Genomic DNA, 20775 nt, shown 5'->3' with positions numbered 1-20775 from the left:
TGGTTTATAAAATAGTGAAACTACAACTATCTCAAAGCAACATTGATGAACCTGAAATGTAAGAGTGGAACTTTATCTCAGTGCATTTGCATAAAGATGCTTACAAATGATATCAACAATGATCAAAAATGGAAAAAGCTGATATAAAAGATAGTACAACCCAAAACAAAAGATCCCATGCCATGAAAATGATCCTCAAACTTGGAACACCCAAGATATCCATTATAGAGAAAAACAATAGCAAAAATATGATAGAAAGTGCATGGGGCAGACTCAGAAGGAAATGCCAACATTTGTAAAGAGATGAAAAAACCAACTTTCCAAAATAATAATGTTTTCAAAAAATGGAGATGGGATGCAAAAGAAAAGCTTGATAGAGTGAAAAATAGAACATCTGAATTTAACTACAAAATTGAGCCACAAAACTGCATCAGAACCTAAAATTAAGTATACCAATGTGTTTGTCTCGAAGCCAGCTCTTTGCCACTTCTTTTGGATTAGAAAAATACCTTTGTATTCTTAAGGTATGGCTAGAAAACCACAAGTAGGTCAAAAAGGACCCTAGAGAGTCTGTAGCTGTAATGATGTAGTGATGACATCAGTAAATCACAAGATTAAAATTGATAGCCACGAGGCCATCATAGAAAAAAGAGGCCATGTGGTAGTGCCACCTGACATCTACGTGGAAAAATAATGATATGGTGGGTGACATGGCAAGGAACACATGGAAAAGTGCCAACATGGCACCCATGCCACATATCAATTGTAGAAAGGTGCCAATTGTGACTAAAAATTCCTCATGGGTAGGGGTGTTGGCAAAGCCATAGGTGGGAAAAGTGGAGCGTTTTTAGGTTGCTAAGCTATGTTAAGGGCAAAGAAGTCTAGTGTAGGCTGCAAGGACTAGGCATGCTGCCAAGAGGGGGGTGTGCTAGCAAAGTGGTGGTGGTCACGAAGTGGCGGCCGTGCAGTGGTTGTGCTACCTATGGTAGTGGCATGCGAGCTACGAGCTAGTGGCATGATGGTGGCCCTGCATGTGTGTGTGTGTGTGTGTGTGTGTGTGTGTGTGTGTGTGTGTGTGTATTTTGCTCTGAAATTCTATATAGTCTATATGGACACCTATAGGTGGCTTAAAAAAATACTCCAGATGCCATGGAAGTCAAAATCAAAATTTTTTATATGAATCTTGATTGTAACTGGCCTTTTGAATCCAATGGCAACATCTGTTTAGGCTCAAATTGCTCCAAAAAATGTTCTTCCCCCAATTGAAGAAGAAAATCACAAATAAACTAGGGTTTGTGTCTCCGAATTGTGGATTCAAAAATCTTTGAGCCAAGAAGTAGTAGGGAGGCTTTGATACCATGTAGAAGTTGATGAAAGCCAACTTCATAGCTTTCTAAGATCACCTGCATGCAAATAACCTACTAAAGGGAAACCAAAGAAGGAAGAGGTGGAGCTTGGAAAAACTAAATGGACTGAGAGAGAAGATATTGCAAACAAAGAAAAATGTATTGCTATACAATATTGCTTGAAAATGATTTATGAGTTGAGAAATACAATGAGAGAGCCTAAATATAAAGGCCTCAAGGAAGCTTGTAGAACAAGCTGGAAAGTGCTAAAAGATAAGGTTGACAACCAAGCATACATCCAGAAAAGGAGAAATATCCTCGAACAAGTTGGAGGGATAAGTATGACTTAGATAGGAACAAACTCATGTGTTGTCAACACCTCCTAGACTGCAACTAATAAATAAATGCATTAACCTAAGTAAGCTTAATTAAAAGAATAAATAATTAATAAATAATTATTTACTCTAACAGAAACCTTCCAAATAGAAAGTAAAACTAGGGTGGGGATGATACCCACAAGCTTTAGTACTACAATATAAAGTTGGCTTGCTAAGGCTTACATTGATCACTTCTAATGATCTTCCTTGTTAGGAGCAATAGGACTCCTAGGTCCAACTTGTTTAAGGATTTACAAGCATATAATGAAGTACGCACTCGATAAAGAGATTTGCAAAAGACTACTAGGTCTAGCTTGTTAAAGGATTTAATTAATCCACCTGTTAGGATGAAACATTAATTGATCTCTAATCTGCAACTAGGTTTGTTGAATGAGATTCCTTTAAGGGTATTGATCACCTTTCTATGATAGATGAATCTTTTTTGCTCCATATACTATTGTAGCCTTTGTAATTCACACTTTGTACTCTTCTTTGATGATCACACTGATTCCATGCATATATTCGCACATACATTCACGTTCTTCTCATTCACTTGCATATTGGATGTGATACAATACATTACATATATACCAATCCAATTTTACAAATTACAAAGTTGGCCACAATACAAGTTTACACAAATATTACAAAGTCAACTCAAATGTAGATAGTCAAGTTCTGAAGACTGACTTGGTGATGTTTTGATACTTGAAATCCACTATCACTACTTGGTATCATCATGCACTCAAGCTCGGTCCATATTGATCACTTCCAAATAGTCTTGAACTTGGTTTGCATTGGTGACTTAGCTAGATACTGTAAAACTCATCATATAAACTAAATCACTTGCTTACCTTTGCATAGTTCAGTAAATACTATCTCCTAGAGCTTGGTATAAACATAGTCACTTAGTTAATATTGAGTGGCTTGGTTAACACTAGACTCGCATCGCATTAACTACAAACTCGATAACCACTACACAACTTAGTTTGTATTAGTAAACTTGGTATACACTGATATGCTCAATTTATACTACCTGATCTTCACATTCACTATAAGTGTTCAGTAAATATTGAAATTTTTCTAAAGGACTTGATAGCAACTATAGAACTCAAGAACACCCAAAATGCTTGGCAAACACTATTAACTATACATTAAGATCGATAGATACTTATAAATTGAATAAGTCTATGTCACTAATAACAAACTTGACTGATATGTCAACAAGAGTCACCTAGAGGTGATTCATAGTTAGGAAGAACATGTGAGTTGTCTCATTCTAGTTCAATGTCTACACCCACCTCCAATTTATTTCACCTGCTCTATTTTTTCGCCCTTCTCTATATTCAAGTCCTATTTAACTAGAAATATTTATACATATGAATCTTTGTATTCAAACCAAAGTTTTTCTGCAAATACATCTCCATTTTCCATAGGATGTGATGTATAATTGCCTATGGTAACTTTTTCTATCAATTCTCTATTATATGTTTTGGGCTACTAGAGATGACACATCTCAAGAGAATATTTCCCTACGATAAAAGATTTTATCATTATTGATAGTTGCATGGTGTATGTGATAAATCATTGAAAAAGGATATTTTAAAAACCCACATGCTCTTCCAACACTTCACAACCTACTCTCCATGATTTGGGATTGGACATAGCCATAGTTGATATACACAAAGGAGCACTTTTGTGCAATAGTTCTATCAGCAAATACTGCCTTTTTCAGATTCACATATAAGCTCACACAAAAACATTTTTACATGAAAGGATGACAACCCATTGAGAACACTCCTAGACATGGAAGTCATGAATTTTCTCACCAAAGTTGACCTTTACATATCCTTTAAATCCTTTACATGACACTAAAATATTTAAATGTGAGTATTACACAAATACATACCGATACTTCGAATACTATTTAGAGGCCAATCGTGGAGTCATAATAGATTAATCAATACATGTAATACTACTACATTAAGGAGGTTTACAAAGTAGAGTTGACCTCCAACAATTAATTTTTATGAACTATTTTTGCCTGAAGAGATAGACGCAAAGATATTTCTCTATAATTAAATAAACATAGTGAACTTTAAATATTCTCACAAGGATATTAATTGCCATAAATGGATTGGTGCCATTTGTTCTCGAGATATATTTGACATTGACGAATTAGACTTTGGATTAATTTACCTCTAATACTCAATTGAAATCGTTAAGGAACAAATGGGTTTGTAATTGAAATAGGAAGATGGATGCAATAAAAATTATCGACCAATGAAAGTTATGAAAGCTTTATGGTTAATAGATAGGGATTAACTTTGATGAAACAATTTCAAGAGTATTGAAAACTACAATAATTTGAGTGGTATTGGGTTTAGTAGCTGCAGGGATTTAGAGTTTGAAAAGGTTGGCGATAAGAGTGCACTTTCTACATGGAGATTCTGATGATGAATTATATTTGGGGGAACATGAATATTTTGAAAATTAGATTTAAGCACAGGTTTATTCCAGGGGAAGAGAAGCTTGTATGGGCTCGATCAAGGTTCAAATAAATAATATCTTATGTTTGATAATTTTATGACTGAGCATAATGTTTTACTCTGATTCATATGTCTATTTAAAATTATTTTCTAACCCTAGAATTTTTTATACACATCTTAGTGATTGACACTAAGATGATATTTGTTCACGAGCTTGAGAATCACGTAGCTAACAAATATATCATCAACGAAATATGCGCAGTAAAAACTATTCTTGAAATGTCTATTTCACATTATAGAAATAAGAGAGAAATCAGGTTATCAAAATGACAAATTGAAAAGCTATTAGAAAAAAATTGGTATAACATGAGATAAACTTGCATGTACTACTTTATCGTCTTATTTTCAGTTATCTTCTATGATGTGTCCTAAAAATACAAGAGGATCATTCTTTTTAAAGGCATAATTCCTTAGGCACCTGTAGTTGGTGGTATTATGTATGCATCGGTATCTACTCATTTAAATATCATTAGTACAGTTAGATTCGTAAGTAAATTTATAAACTTAATCCTCATAAACCTCACTGGAAAGTGGTCAAATAGATGATAAGATACATGTAAAAGATACTTTCGATTTTGGTTTGTATTTTGGAAGGGAATACTCACAACTTTAATTTTTTTTTTATCGTGATATAGGGAAAGATTTTCACAAAGGAAGGTCTACTACTATGTACTTCTTTTCCTTCGCTGGTGAAGGCAACTATTGAGTTTTTATATTATAATAATAAATTACCAATTTTTTTTACCAATGTTTAAAACATGGGTCTCTTTGAAGGAGTACGAAAGATTTTATTAGTATTGTGGAGAAGGAAAAAGTACACCAACCTAAGGACCATTTAAAATCTCAAGCTAGAATGACCTATCTCCATGTGCAAAAGAAGTTCATTAGTTTGGAGTGCTCATGAGACTAGACATAGTAATTGTGTGTGTGTGTGTGTGTGTGTGTGTGTGTGTGTGTCTATCTATCTATCTATCTATCTATCTATCTATAGATATAGGAATTCCATAACATGAGATGACCCTATTAGAAACTCTTTATATTTTTAATGAGCCAGATTTAGTTCACATGTTGTAAATGAGCATGTCATATATGATGAAAGTAACATATTAAGTATAAGACCATGAATGGTATGTTCATATGTCTAGAAATTTGTGTTATTCCAAATACCCATAGAAGAGCGTAATTATTGATAAATCTCTCACATGTATAGAAATTTTTCTATAGCCACGTGTTATGAAGAATTTGATAGCATTTTGACATATGTAAAGAATGTTAGATAGGAATATGATCAAGAGACTTAAACATTTATTATTGGTAGAAGAACTAATTGAAATAAACTTAAGAGAAAAAATTCATCTTAAATGAATTTGTTTGGCTAAATCTTTCTCAATTGAGAAAAGAGAGAACTTCGTTGAAATTTTCAAAGAAGGGAAACTTTATTTTGTATGATCATATGTTGACATTTGAGGACTTGATCTAGAAATAGCTTTAAATTAATTTCCTTTATTTTGAAATGTGGATATTTTGAAACAAAAACTAAGAAAAATGTACCCATGCATTGCATAGGTAGTGAATGTCAGATTAAAGAGCTTGTAACTGTAGGTTTATAATAACCATCCCTTATGTAGATTGGATATCAAATTTGGTGTCTTTCAAAAAACAATTAGATGAATGTAAATTATGCTTCTCCTAGTGATGACTTTATAGTTTCCAATATAGTCATGATAGTAGACATGGCAACATGGCATGAAATCTTTATGTTCAATTTTATATTAAATAATTTATTTTTCTAAATGGTTATAGAATTTTTAATTATTTATATTTAACTCAAGTGACACCACTTGTCAACTTTGTTAAAAACTACATCCATAAATAGAAGAACAAAAAAATTGTTCAAAAGTAGAAAATCATCATAAAATATTAATAACTCATTTTGAGGTCTTCAATTAAAATTGACCACATAAATGTATTCAGATTTGATCCAAAAAAATTGCAACCATTGCTATATTTGAGAACTCTCTAAAGCCCACATACTTGATTTTATCAAAAGGGACAACAAAGTTAAAAGGAATGACCATTGGAAATCCTCACATCAAAGAGCTTGAAGTTTGAGATGTGCTCATTCTTACTCTATAGGTTCTTTGGATTGATTTATGGTTTACTAATTGTTGGCGTAAATAGCTATTTACTATTTACAATTTACTTAATTTTACTTGGGTTAGTGCATTATTTTATTATTTTGCATTACTTTTATTTTTTATGAGACACTTAGGAGTTTGTGCACCTTTTTGGGTTGTCATGTTGACAACATAGGAGTATGCAACTTTAATTATGCACATGGTGTCTACAACACAAGAGCTTTCATCGTTCACTGAGTTGTCATGTAGACATTACAATTTTTCGCACTCCTAATTTAGTACATGTTGTCTACAACACTAATTTGTGTGTCACACCATTGTAGGCTTATCCTCTCATCATCACACTTACTTCCATGCTTAATGAAGGATAACCCATATCTAGTGGACATGTGCCTGGTTGTAGGACTTATTATGATGCTAATTTCAAGGCATTCTAGATGTATCTCAAAGGCCTTTATATTGACGCACTCCTAGTGTACTTGTACATTATATTGAATACTATATAGTTATTCTGATCATACTCTAGTCTAATTTGTGCTTGTCTTTTGAGTTCCTTAGTCTTGGGTAAATTCTACCCCAAGGCAGATTCTTACATGGTATCAAAGCTGAGGGAGATATTCGTCACATAGCCATTGGAAACCTCATTACTTCATCTCTCTAAGGGACTTGATTCAAATTTGGAGTATCAGCAACAATTGGGAGCATCTAGAGCTGAAGTAGAACTCACCATTGTGTCCAGAGTGATGATTTGGTTAAGATTGACTATAAATTTTCCTATTTTAGGCCATAGTCAACCAGGAGGCAAATATTTTTTTGCAAATCGAAACTCGAAGGCTCGATTTGCAGATCTGGGTATGGCCTTTTTTTATATGTTAAATTAATTTTTGGATCAATTTAAATTCTCTATTTTTCCTACAATTTCAATTTTTTTTTCAAATTATTGGGCTTCTATATTTTTCCTACAATTTTGAATTTTTTTCGTATTATTTGGTGTCTAAGTAGAGAAATTTTTTTTCCCAAGCACTAGGCAGTCACACCCTAGCCCTATGCAGTGTAGGGTTTTTTGCAAGGCTATTTTAATTCGCAAGTTTAATTTAGGCAGACGCGTAGCCCTTACAAATCTGGCCAACATTTTATACAATATCGACATATATTCCAATTATACCGCCACAATATCCATCGGCCTCAGCTATGCAACTTAGGCAGTTTTCTTTTATTTTTTTTATACTCGGTGATTGTTATTTAAATAAGACTACCACCAAGAACTTGGGCAAATGTGAGATATTTCATTATCTCACCAATGTAGTAAATAAACCAGCCCACGTAAATAGAAACTTCAATGGTGTTTTCTAAAATTCAAGCATCATGACAACATCCTCTATAGTCTCTCTCATGTAGACACCTATCATGGCCATGAGCCCTCCACATAGGCCACACATCACACATTGGAAATTTCGTTGTTCCCATTTCCACTTGCCATCAAGAAACTTCAATGCCCAAAAAAAACTTTGCGGTGACCACTACTCCCTCTATGCTTTGTACACTCAAACAAATCAAAATCTGCCATGTAGGACTAGTTGACCCCTGCGCACATTGACTCAGCTCTATTGTACTTACTAGTTAGTGACACACAAGCAGTGATTCATCACTAGTGTCAATAGTGCCACGTCATTGCCATATGCATAGTCAAAGCCCAATCAACATAACCACACACTAGCAAAGATTGACACATCATTTCTTCTATATAGGATCCATATAGTTTTGTACAAATTCTTACATGCCAAGTTAGTAGCCGTATGGGGTGATGTCATCACAAGCTTGCACATATGCTTACATCAACAAATCATGAGCGTAAAATTGATGGCCATTTGACTGTCATTCCAAGACATTTTTGAACTACTATGACAGTTGTTTGACCATCAAATTTAACATAGTGTTTTCCTCTATAGACCCCTCTTCAGATGCAGTTTTGATTTGGTAGCCCGACTTCAAATGGCCATAACTCAGTTATTCAGATTCCAAATTAGGTGTGATTTTTTTTATTTTGGGTAAATTTTTTTGATTTTTTTAGTGTTGTAGCTATTTTCTAGCTTTGGTGCACAAATTGGTTAGAATTAGCATTTTTTGGAAACTATACCTTCCTAATCCTTTTTTTGCAACTTCAAACACATCGTACGGGCTCATCTAGACTCCTTTTCTGGTTCCATTTTATTTGAAAGTGTATTTTTTTTGTCTAGTTTTCAAATCTATAGTCAAATTGTAGTCTTATTTGGACAAAAATACCACTTTCAAAGATAATTCCTATTTTTCATTGTATTGCTTCACAATTGTTGTAATTTTGAGCTACATTCTAATAGTCCAGATTTGTACTCTACACAAAGGTTGTAATCAGCAAAATCAGAAAGCCCACTTTGTCCATTTTGGCAAGTGGCCCATTGTAAAAACACTATATATAAAGTGCCAAAATCTTTTTTTTGGGGGGGGAGGGGGGGCGGGGGGGGGGGTGGCAGATTTTTTTGATTGAGTGAAAAGGGGGTGTGTGTACTGTGTACTGTGTCTCCTTGATCTTGTGTTCTTGTATTATGGGTTCTTTTGCAAAGTTAACTCCACATAATTATGCTACTTGGGAAGAAAACATTAAAGATCCATTGGTAGAAAAAGGCTTATTGTGTTATGTCATTGGTGTAGCAAAGAAACCTCTTACTGATGCTAATGAAGCTCAAAAAGAAGATTGGGAATCCAAACAAGAGATGGCCCTAGAAACCTTGTTGAAAAATATCTCTGATCCTATCAAATTTCACATTAGGAAGCTTATAGATCCAATAAAGGTTTGGGCTAAACTTGAAGCTTTGTATGGGATAGTAGATGAAGACGTGGCTTACACCATAGAGGAAAAACTTCTCAAGTTGGATCCTAGAAATTTTGACACTATTAAGGACTATCTTACCCAAGTATAAATGTATAGGGCACAACTAAAGGATTGTGGTGACCCCATCAAGGATGGAAAGATGATCAAACACATCATGACTCATCTTCCACCTAAATATGCTCCTTTATTTTATAGCTTTAATACACACAAATTGACAATGGGTAGTGCCTATGTTAAGCCTTCATTGGAGAAATTCTCAAAAATGTTGATCTTAGAACATGATAATCTAGTGGGTATGGAAATTTTCAATTCTTCCAAAACCAAAGCCCTGGTAGCAAATGAAGGAAATTTAAGTGCTATAAATTCAAAAAAGAAGCATAAACAATGGAAGGCTAACCCACAAGATGGAACACAATAGTCCTCCTCAAAAAAACAATCTTCCTCAAATCAATCTACTTCTACTCAACATTCTTCTTCACAACAAGGAAATTCTTGCTCCAAAAATAATGCAAAGGGGAACAATTCCAACAAAAAGGAGAAGAAAACATGTTCCTGTTGTAAGAGGAATGGTCATGATGAACATGAGTGCAAAGATAAATAGATTGATGAATTGGTCAACATTATGAGGAAACAAAAAATTGATGTTCCAAATGCATACAAGGACAAGGGTTCTTCATCCACTTCAAAGGGAAAGGGACAAACTTTAGTTGCAAGTACAAACAGTGCAGAGGAATGGGTTCTAGATTCAGGAGCAACACATCATATGGGTGCTTTAAGGGAGTAGTTTTCCTCTTTAAAACCATCAAATGTACCTTACATCTATGTGGGAAAAACTACTCAAGTTGAAGTAGAAGGTAAAGGAAATGCTGAGTTGGAAAATGGCATCTTCAAGGATGTACTACATGTTTCTAACCTTAGCACCAACCTTCTCTCCATCTTTCAAATCACTCACTATGGATGTGGTGCTGGAACAAAGTAGAGTTCCTCCTTGACACAATAGTGGTGAAAAATCTCAAAGATGATTCAACAGTTGTAGTTGGAAAGGCAAACCATGAGACTAGACTTTATTCTTTCCTAAGTCTACATCTCTTGCCTTGTTGACTCATTCAAATGCACAAAGTAAAATTTGGAATGTGAGATTTGGACACCTTAATTATTACTACCTTTAGCAACTAAGTGACAAGGAAATGGTCATTGGTCTACCTCAAGTCATTTTTTCAGAGGGTGTATGTCTAGGTTGCAAAGCAGGTAAATATCTCGAAGAGAAATATGATAAGTGGAAGTCCTGGAAGGCAACTGCTATTCTAGAATTGGTTCATAGTGATGTAGCTGGCTCTTTTCCAATACCATACTTTGGTAAGGCCCACTATGTTCTCACATCTATTGATAACTTTTCAAGATACACTTGGGTCTTTTTACTTGGTCATAAGAGAGAAGTCTTTAACAACTTTATCACATTCAAAGCTCAAGTTGAGAGAAAATCAGGGAAAGCCACCAAGATCCTAAGGATAGATAGTGGTAGAGAATATGTCAACTCCAAACTTATAGAATTTTGCACACAAGGGGATAGATCTTCAACATTTAGTTGCATACATGCCACAATAGAATGGTGTAGCCAAAAGAAAGAATAGAACCCTTAAGGAAATGACCACTTGCATGCTTTAACACGAGTCTCTAGATCAAGTGTTTTGGGCTGAAGCCATGTGCTTTGCCAACTACATCCAAAATAGAAGTCTGCATGCTAGGAAACCAAGTGTGAAGAACTTTAAAGTTTTTGCTTGTCTAGCATGGGCAAGGATACCTCCACAAAATTGAAAGACATTAGAACCACAAAGAAAACCATGCATATTTGTTGGATATCTTGACCATCTCAAGGCATACAAACTAATGGATCCAGAGACGCATGAAATATTTTATGAGAGGAGTGTTCACTTTGAAGAGACATGTCCATGTTTGGCTTCTTCAATTCCTCCTTCTTCCTCCTTCATGGATAGTGATCATAGTGATGAAAATGACTTAGAAGATGAGATTCCTCCAACTTTGACTCACAGGACACCACCTTCATAGGGTCAAAAAATAGTTGAGGCCATTCCTCCTTCTTCTTCCACTAAACCTCGTTGGGCACAAGAAATTCTTGATGCAATAGGTTCATTGGTGGGAAATCCTTCAGACACTTGAAGGACTAGGTCACAACACAAGTCATTTCCACATGCATATATAGCCATTGCTTCATATCCATAGTCTTTTAAGGAAGCATTAGGGATTCTAGAATGGGATAAGGCTATGGAGGATGAATATAATTATTTGATGAAAAATAACACATGGGACTTAGTTCCCCTTCCTAAGGGAAGAAAAGTGGTTTGGTGCAAGTGGATCTATCGAACCAAATTTGTAGCAAATGGAAGTGTTGATAAACATAAGGCTAGACTACTTGCCAAAGGTTTCCCGTAGGTTCTAGGTATTGATTATACAGAGACATTTGCACCAGTTGCCAAGATGAACTCAATTCGCCTGACACTACCAATTACTGCAACTCAAGGTTTGGTTGTACACTAGATGGATGTAAAGATCACTTTTTTGAATGGTGATCTTCATGAGGAAATTTATATGGAGTAGCCATAGGGGTTTGCATAGGATTCTACTATGGTTTTAAGATTGAAGAAGTCTATTTATGGTCTTAAGTAGGCTCCTCGAGCTTGCTATGCCAAAATGGATTCCTTCCTCCTCTCAGCAAGTTTCACCAGATGTCACTCTTATTCGAATGTATACATTCTTCAGCATGATGACTCACACTTGATATTAGTGCTTTATTGTTGATGACTTGATCATTATAGGGAGCACTTCATCCATCATTGCTAGTGTCAAGACCTCTCTTTAGGATAGATTTTCCATGATAGACTTGGGTTTTTTACATTACTTCCTTGTAATTGAAATCACATGGTGTTCAGCAGGGATCACACTTTCACAACCCAAGTATGCTCTTGACTTGCTTCCTTGATTTCACATGAGTGACTACAAGCCTGCTCCTACTCCCTTCCTATCAAGTGAAAAGCTAGAATATAAGTGCACCACTCTACTGGTTGATGCGACATTATAAAGACAATTATTTTGAAGCCTTATCTACTTCACACACACACACACACACACACACACACACACACACACACACACACACACACACACACACACACACACACACACACACACACACAATGATATTGCTTTTGTAGTTGGTATTGTTTCATGCTTTATGCAAGAACCTCATGAGCTTCATTGGATATTTGCCAAGCATATTTTGCACTACATCAAGGGTACATATACACATGGGATACATTATGCAGTAGGTACAGGGCTTCAGTTGGTTGGATATATAGACTAAGACTATGCAGGAGACTTAAATTTTTGCAAGTTCACTTAAGGGTACATATTTCACCTTGGTTCTAGCCCTATTTGTTGGCAAAGTAAGAAGAAAAATAATGTTTCTCTTTCTTCCATAGCGGTTGTGTATTGAGGAGCTGTCAATGAAGCTACAAAGGCTCTTTTGTTACAGCACATCCTAGAGGAGTTTGGATTTGATCTACCTAAGCCTACAATTATACATTGTGACAATTAGAGTACCACTAAAATCTCTAAGCATCTAGTTCAACATCAATAGACAAAGCACATTGAGGTTCATATGCACTACATTCGAGAGTTTATACATGAGCTAATCATAGCACTATAGTACTGTCCTATAGTAGAGCAGGTCACTGATATCTTCACCAAACCCTTCATTTAGGTCAAGTATACTCATTTGCGAGATCTCTTAGGGGTGCAGGATGTTTTTGAAAGGGAAGTCCCTTGACTTCTCACTTCTTCTTCTTCAAGGAGGGATTTTTTCCTCTTATGAGGTCTTCTTCTCTCTCTTTTTCCTTATTGTACTCATCTCTCTTTTTTGGAGGAGGGTTTTTCCCATGAGCTTTTCCCTCTTTCTCTGCTTTATGAGAGATTGCATTGCATAATTATAGCATTGGTTTTATACATGGGTACCTAACATGGCCTTGTAGCTGGGACCCATCATGCACTAGTGAGCTTAAGTGCACTCCCCTAAGTTCCACTTAAGGGGGGATGTTGGTGTAAATAGGTATTTACTATTTTTGCTTTACTTAAGTTTACTTAGGTTAGTGCATTATTTTATTATTTCTTTTTATGAGAGACTTAGGAGTTTGCACACCTTTTTGGGTTGTCATTTTGACAACACAAGAGTACGCAACTCTAATTATGTACATCATGTCTACAACACAGGAGGTTACATCATTCACTAAGTTGTCATGTAGACAACATAATTTTTCACACTCCTAATTTAACACATGTTGTCTACAACACTAATTTTCATGTCACACCATTGTAGGCTTATCCTCTCATCATCACACTTACTTTCGTGCTTAATAGAGGATAACCCATATCTAATGGACATGTGTTTGGTTGTAGGACTTATAATGATGTTGATTTCGAAGCATTCTAGATGCATCTCAGAGGCCTTTACATTGAGGCACTCCTAGTGTACTTGTACATTTAATTGAATACTATACAGTTATTCTAATCATGCTCTAGTCCAATTTGTGCTTGTGTTTTGAGTTCCTTGGTCTTGGGTAAATTCTGCCCTAAGGAAGATTCTTACACTAATAAAATGGAGTATGAATTCTCTTAGAGACTATATCTTTTCATCATTATATTTTTTCATGGGAATGTCATGGATTATCTTATGACATGTCAAAAATTGATGGATTAATAATCGTGATTATACATATAAGGCATTATTTCTCAACAATAATCGTGGATGTTCATCCTTATTTGCATAAATCAATTGGGTTGATATCAATAATACCATACTAAAGAAAAGTTACAAAAAGCAAGTTATATATTAAAAATATTATTTTGAAATAATAAATATCATTAATGGTATAGACAAAAATAAAATTATTTCACAATTTGCTTGAACATAGTAGGAAATAATCAATAGAATCACATATAAGATGAGTAAAGGAAAATTTTCTTTGAAAGGAATGTTTTTTTTGGGGCATATATATACTTACATGATTTAAAATTTAGAATTTTGATATTTTTAAAGATTAATAATTTTTAACAGTATTAATTTGAAGGAAAATATTATAATTATTTAGTTATGTTTTAAACAAACCAATGTAGTTGGCACTTTGATAATAGTAATATATGTATAGCTATTAATAATAATCAACAATCATATTGATTGTCTTAGATTGAAAATAATCAAAATGAAATTTCTTCAAAAAAATATTTGGTATAATAAAATAAACTCAATAATGATAATGTTGATATGGTTATATTGTGTCAAAAGATAATTTTTCTATTTTTATTTTACATAAATAATAACGTCTCATTTCAATGGATCCTTATATGTAATAGTAGTAAAGCACATTGTTCATATGAGATAGATTGACTTACATTAGTTTGGTTATTAATGATAGGTTTCTTGTTTTATATTTAAGCACATATGTGCCTTCTTCTAGATGTGTTATATTTTTGTTTTTTAATTATTTTTTCTTCTTCTTGAGATAGGGTTGAATTTATTCAATCAAAATGTAGACTTCTTCAAAAATTGACTTAAGTTGTACCTAAGTTTATAGTACAAATAAAGTGACTAATATAGTAAAACAAATCTACTTTGATATATACACAATTTTGTTATTAAAGTCATGGGAAGAGATACGTCTTTTGAAATAGAGAATCAAATATTGAATCACAATCAATATCTTTCTTAAATCAATATAGATTAAATAAAAGTTTTAATTACAAATAAAATGACTACTAGAAATGTGGATGGTGTTAAAATATATTAAGATTGTTGTGATCATTAGAATAGTTATTTCTAGATGATAACAAAGATGCATAGGGTCTAGCTCATGTCAATATTAAACGTTAGTTCAAGATTATGGTCAAAGAACTTAGAACATATATAATATAGTCATGACAGTAGAATGTTGAATGATTTATTTCTAGTTATGTATGTTTATTCTTTATAGAAAACATATTTTGTATTATAGAATGATCAATCTTATATTTTTACAAAATCAAATTTTAAGGAATGGTTAAAATTTACTAAATATACATTCTATAGGAGTTAACTAGAGTTTTGTAGAGCCATTAGATTATTGGAGAAAAGCATCTCAATTTTTGTAGAATTTTCCATGGTGTAAAAGCCTAAAGTTGAGGGGATAAGATATGTCAAATATGAAAAAAAATAAAAAATCTTACATATTGTCACATTTATTAGTACTTCCTTTAAGAAAATACTATTGGATTAACTTGTGCACTATTAATCAATTAATCTCCACCAATCATAATGATTTATTTTCTATTTTGTCAAAATAAACATACTTCTACCAAAGTTGAAATTTATAATTCTTTGTTTTCTATTTTATAAAAGTTGTTTATTTGAAGTATCATTGGTTGAAATCAATATTCCTTATAAGGTCATTTGCTAAGGATACAGAAAATCATTCCCATTTTTTTCTTTCTTCTTATTATAATTTCTTTCTTTCTTTACAATGTTGATAATATAAGTTTTCAATATAGAAACTCCTAATTTTTACACACCACCCCCCCACCCCCCCCCCCCCCCCCTCTCTCTCTCTCACACACACACTCACACACACACACAATATTATAATATTTAAATTCTATTCTATCTAAAATATGATTTTTTTCTTCTAACAAAAAAAATTTAATGTATTTTTCCTAATAGGATAGCACTATTGTAATCACTATAACTTTACATGTTCTAAATAATATCTTATAATCAAATAAAATTATGATTGTCATTATTTTTATAAAATAATTATGAACAATTTTTTTCTTTTCTTTTTTTAATATTTTAAGCATTAATTGTCGATGCTAATAGGCATTCTACAATGGCAAAATGGGAGGAGTGGGAAGGTGTGAGGGTGTTAATGTTAACATTTACTTTCTAGGTTAAATTTGACAACCATCCAATGTCAAAATCTTAATATTTTTAAATATTTTTTTGATAGATAAGAGGCTGAAGCAAAGGTTAACTATTATTATTTGTTATGATTAAACATTTTTATTATTAGTTAAGCTTGAGTAGATTTGAATCCAAGACCTCCCAATTAAGAGGCTCACAATTTATCGTTGTGTTGTAGGCTCTTGCTTGTCAAAATCTTAATATTTATTATAAATATGGTATATTTTTAAGAATTTTACATAAAATATTTGCTAAAATAAAAATTAAAAAAACTCAAATAAGTATAAAAAAGAATCAAAAGATAATAATGATATCTATCGCATTTCTTTTGATAGATTTATTTAAGATATCTATGTTAGTTATAAATTAATTTTAACAGTAATTGTTAAAATAATTATATGAAATAATTATTTGTTACATTACAATTATTAATTCATAAATATAATTTTACATTATTAATTTTTATTATAAATTAAAATTTAATTTGTAATGTAGTTACAAAAAAATAAAACAATTAAAAAAGTATATATAAAATACTTACATTATAATTAATTATAAAAATTCAAATATATTTATATTATAGTTAAATTTATATACAAAATTAGAATTATATTTAACTACATATCTAAAATGCAAATGCAAGTATTATGTCATTATGTGGCACTTGTTTATTTCACTTAATCGGTTGTCTTACCATATTAATAATGATAATTATAATGTTTGGAAAAGAATTTTATTTTAAGTGAAAAAATTTAACCTAATTCATGACTGTAGCAAGATTGCCATCAATAAGATTGAAAAAAAATATTTTATATGAAAAAAAAATACTAATATATATTAGAACTATATAGAATTAATTTTTTTGAAAAAATAAAAGATTGGACAAACTAATTGTAAATTAATATTTCACTGAATATAGTATAACATTAATATTTTTAACATCAATTTATTTTTGATATGAAAGTAGAAATATACAGATGTTTTTTAATTTAAATACATTTAATTTAATTATAAAAATCTTTCAAGAGACGTGGGTTGGTTGGCATTGCTTTAGCCTTCGACGAGACATGATTCGTTATTGAAATCTTTAGTCTATCATGTGTCCCGCTCTACAAACAAAACACAGTTGAAAAATGTAGAGACATAAAAGAATTAAATCATGTGTGCCTAGTCTAATGCACGATGGATTCATAAGCAATAATGATTATGCTGAGGACTTCAAACATCATTAAACGGTCTAGAAGCAATGAATGAAACTGTAGATACTGAATGAAAGGGATGTATTAGTAGTTAAATGGAATTAAAAAACCAAGAGGTATTCTCGAATGTCTAAATTGACTCGTAGCTCAAAACAATGGAAAGAAGGCACTCGAAAACAAAATCATATATTCGATTAAGATAGTATTAAATATATAAAAATAAGGTCCATGTTAAGAAAAACATTGGCTTATTGTACAATATGCTTAGTACAATGACACAAAATTGTTGTTGATCCACCATTTATTACTTTATCCTTGGTTTGCTATCTGCTCTCTTTTGTCCGATTACTTTTCATTCTTCTTTATCTCATAGTCAGGGAAAATTAAGCAAATTTTTATTTAGTGAAAGCTGAAAGTGATGGTCTAATATGGTTGGAATCCCACATTTCTCTTTTACAAACCTAATTTTATCAAATCCACGACAATAGCGGGACCTTCATATATCTACATATTTTGACTTTGTGGGGTGCCAACTTGTTGATTCCAAAAGTAGATTCCCCGTGCTTGTTTTGAAGGCTGCTTTTTTCAACGAATGAATGTTTTATTGAAGAACGAATATCATTATTAGTCCCTCCTACAAGGTGGAGACTATAATTTTCAATCATCTACTTTGTATTAGTGCCTGCTTTGAAATTTGTGAAACTGATAGATAAAGCTCTTTATTCTGAAGTTGTTAGATTAGTTTTTATTAAAATGAATTTTTGAAATTAAATTTCTCATTATCTATTGGTGCCGGTCATTTTTTTAGCTAGTATTTTGTATTTTCTCACTTAGAAAATTAGCTTAAAAAAAGATTGTTGAAAGGTTGTTGAGAATGTCATTCTCCTATTACATGTTTGTTGCATAATTCTAATGGTTCTACATGTTGGACACGTATGTTTTTTCTTCCAATGGCATTGTGCATGTTGGACAAGTGATTTTTCCTTGCTTTGCATGGTTCAATGACCTTGCCAGAGGTCATGGATAAATCCCATGCTAAGGCAACTGAGTGGCTTTGTAGCAAGAAGAGCTCTTCATTATTGTGGAAACATTGATGCTTACTATTTCGATGAATTTCTCCACTCTGCTTCTATTCTCCTTCTCTCAGTAAAATCATTTTTGCATGGGTAAATTAGCCAAATATTAGATTTTGTTGTTGAAGAGCAGGTGTGTATACGTTGTGGATAAATTCTTTTATTTTAAATGGAAGGTAGGGAATGAATTAGTTATTTTCTATATAGATGAAGATTGAAGAGCTTTCATGTGTGCTTTAAAAAGCTTTGGTACAGAATTGTGTTGTGATAATGGCCACACCATTCATGGTTGCTTCTCTACTAATTTGTTTCTATACTTCATTGGTTTTAACATGTAATTGTATTTAATTAGAAACTATTTTATTTGACACTTAGTCTATTGTATACTCTTTTTGGATGCATATTAGTAGCACAATTATAGAGGAAATACAACAATGAAGTGCAACCTGTGTGATGATATGAACTTCTAAGTCTATATATTTCAATGTATAAATTTTTTAATACAGTTTTAGCTTTGGTAAATTAAGACCTACCCACCTAATTGCTTTCATTTTATTCAATCTTAATGTTTCTCCTAGATTTATTTTGTAAATTTTGATCTTTATGGAGCTGGCTATGTTGGTGCTATATTGTAGAAGAGCATATTATAAGAATGCAACAAAGTGTCAATAAAATTTATGACTAGTGCTTCACCATTGAAACAAATGATAAATACTCGGACATTGTGCTAATTATTTTTTATTCTATTAAAAGACTGAGAAGTTTTCATGGGATCAAAGAATACACAACTGAGACCCAAAAGAGAAAAGGAAAAAGAAATTTGTGAAAAAATATGTTGGCATTAATGGAGAAAAGATGGATGAATCCTGAACTTATGTTCCACACTAAAAGAAGATTGAGAAAAATATAGGCTTCTTCATGAAATTGTATATTAATTACATCTTTTCACTCATTGTAAACATCATCTAGTTAGTTTTGTCTTATGTAAGGTTGCTCATTATTGAATTTGAGAAAACTAAAATTGCCACTTATGCTCTTTGATGATAATACTATCAAATACTCAACTTATTTTTAGTAACATATGTTGTTTATGGTAGTCATTCTCCATGGTTATGAATATTCTTAATTTGTAAATGATGTAAAAGTGAAAGTTAAACATTTGCGTTATTTCATTATTCATTTTTCTCTCTTCTTCTTACCTGCTAATTTGATTATAGATCATGAATTATTTTTTTAAAAATACTACAAAAGTTTACATAATTGAAATTAAAAAATGATAAACATTTATAATTTTTAAAATTATAAATTATATCTTATAAACTATATTTTTGGATAAATTATAAAACTTTATTTTATAAATTACAACTTTGATTATACTAATGGTTCATTCACCTCCATAGATCAATTCAAGTTTATAGATTATGATCTAATTGAAGAATTTTTTGGAAAATAGCTTTTCCCCTTTTAATCCTCCAAAGATAAACTTAAGTTCTTGGTAGCTAGATTATTATATAATTGAAGAAGTTAAAGAATTTAGTACATTGTATATTGTTCGCTTTTCCTCTTAACCCCTATTCTTCATGTTCTCTCTCTACATTTTCTTCCTTGCTATAATATCATTATCACACCTTTGGACTATATAATTTTTGGTCTTACCATGGTCTTATTTGCCAATCTACGATATGTAACTATTTTGAAAATATTTGATATGGTGGTTTATATATATATATATATATATATATATATATATATATATATATGTATGTATGTATGTATGTATGTATGTATGTATGTATGTATGTATGTATGTATGTATGTATGTATGTATGTATGTATGTATGTATATATGTGTGTGTGTATATATATACATATATATACACACACATATATACATACATATATATATATATATATATATATATAATATATATAATATATATACATACTTACATACATACATACATACATATTTATTTGAATGTTGTAGTTTTCTTACTTCCAAAAAAAATTCACCAAAGCTCTTAGCAATGAAATCAGAGATTACCAAATTTTGATTTACAATTGCACTTGCATTTTCTTGAAATTTTTGAATATTTTACAAGATTTTACAAGAAATCCATTTAATTTGTATTCTATAATCATTGAAGTTATTGTAACCAGATTTTACAAGAAATCCATTTAATGGATATTCTATAATCATTGTAGTTATTGTGATCACATT

The sequence above is a fragment of the Cupressus sempervirens genome, chromosome 4 (assembly GCF_028749045.1).
Source record: "Cupressus sempervirens isolate cs-2001-9-10 chromosome 4, ASM2874904v1, whole genome shotgun sequence".
Taxonomy (NCBI): Eukaryota; Viridiplantae; Streptophyta; class Pinopsida; order Cupressales; family Cupressaceae; genus Cupressus; species Cupressus sempervirens.
Note: the sequence above shows the minus strand (reverse complement) of the source record.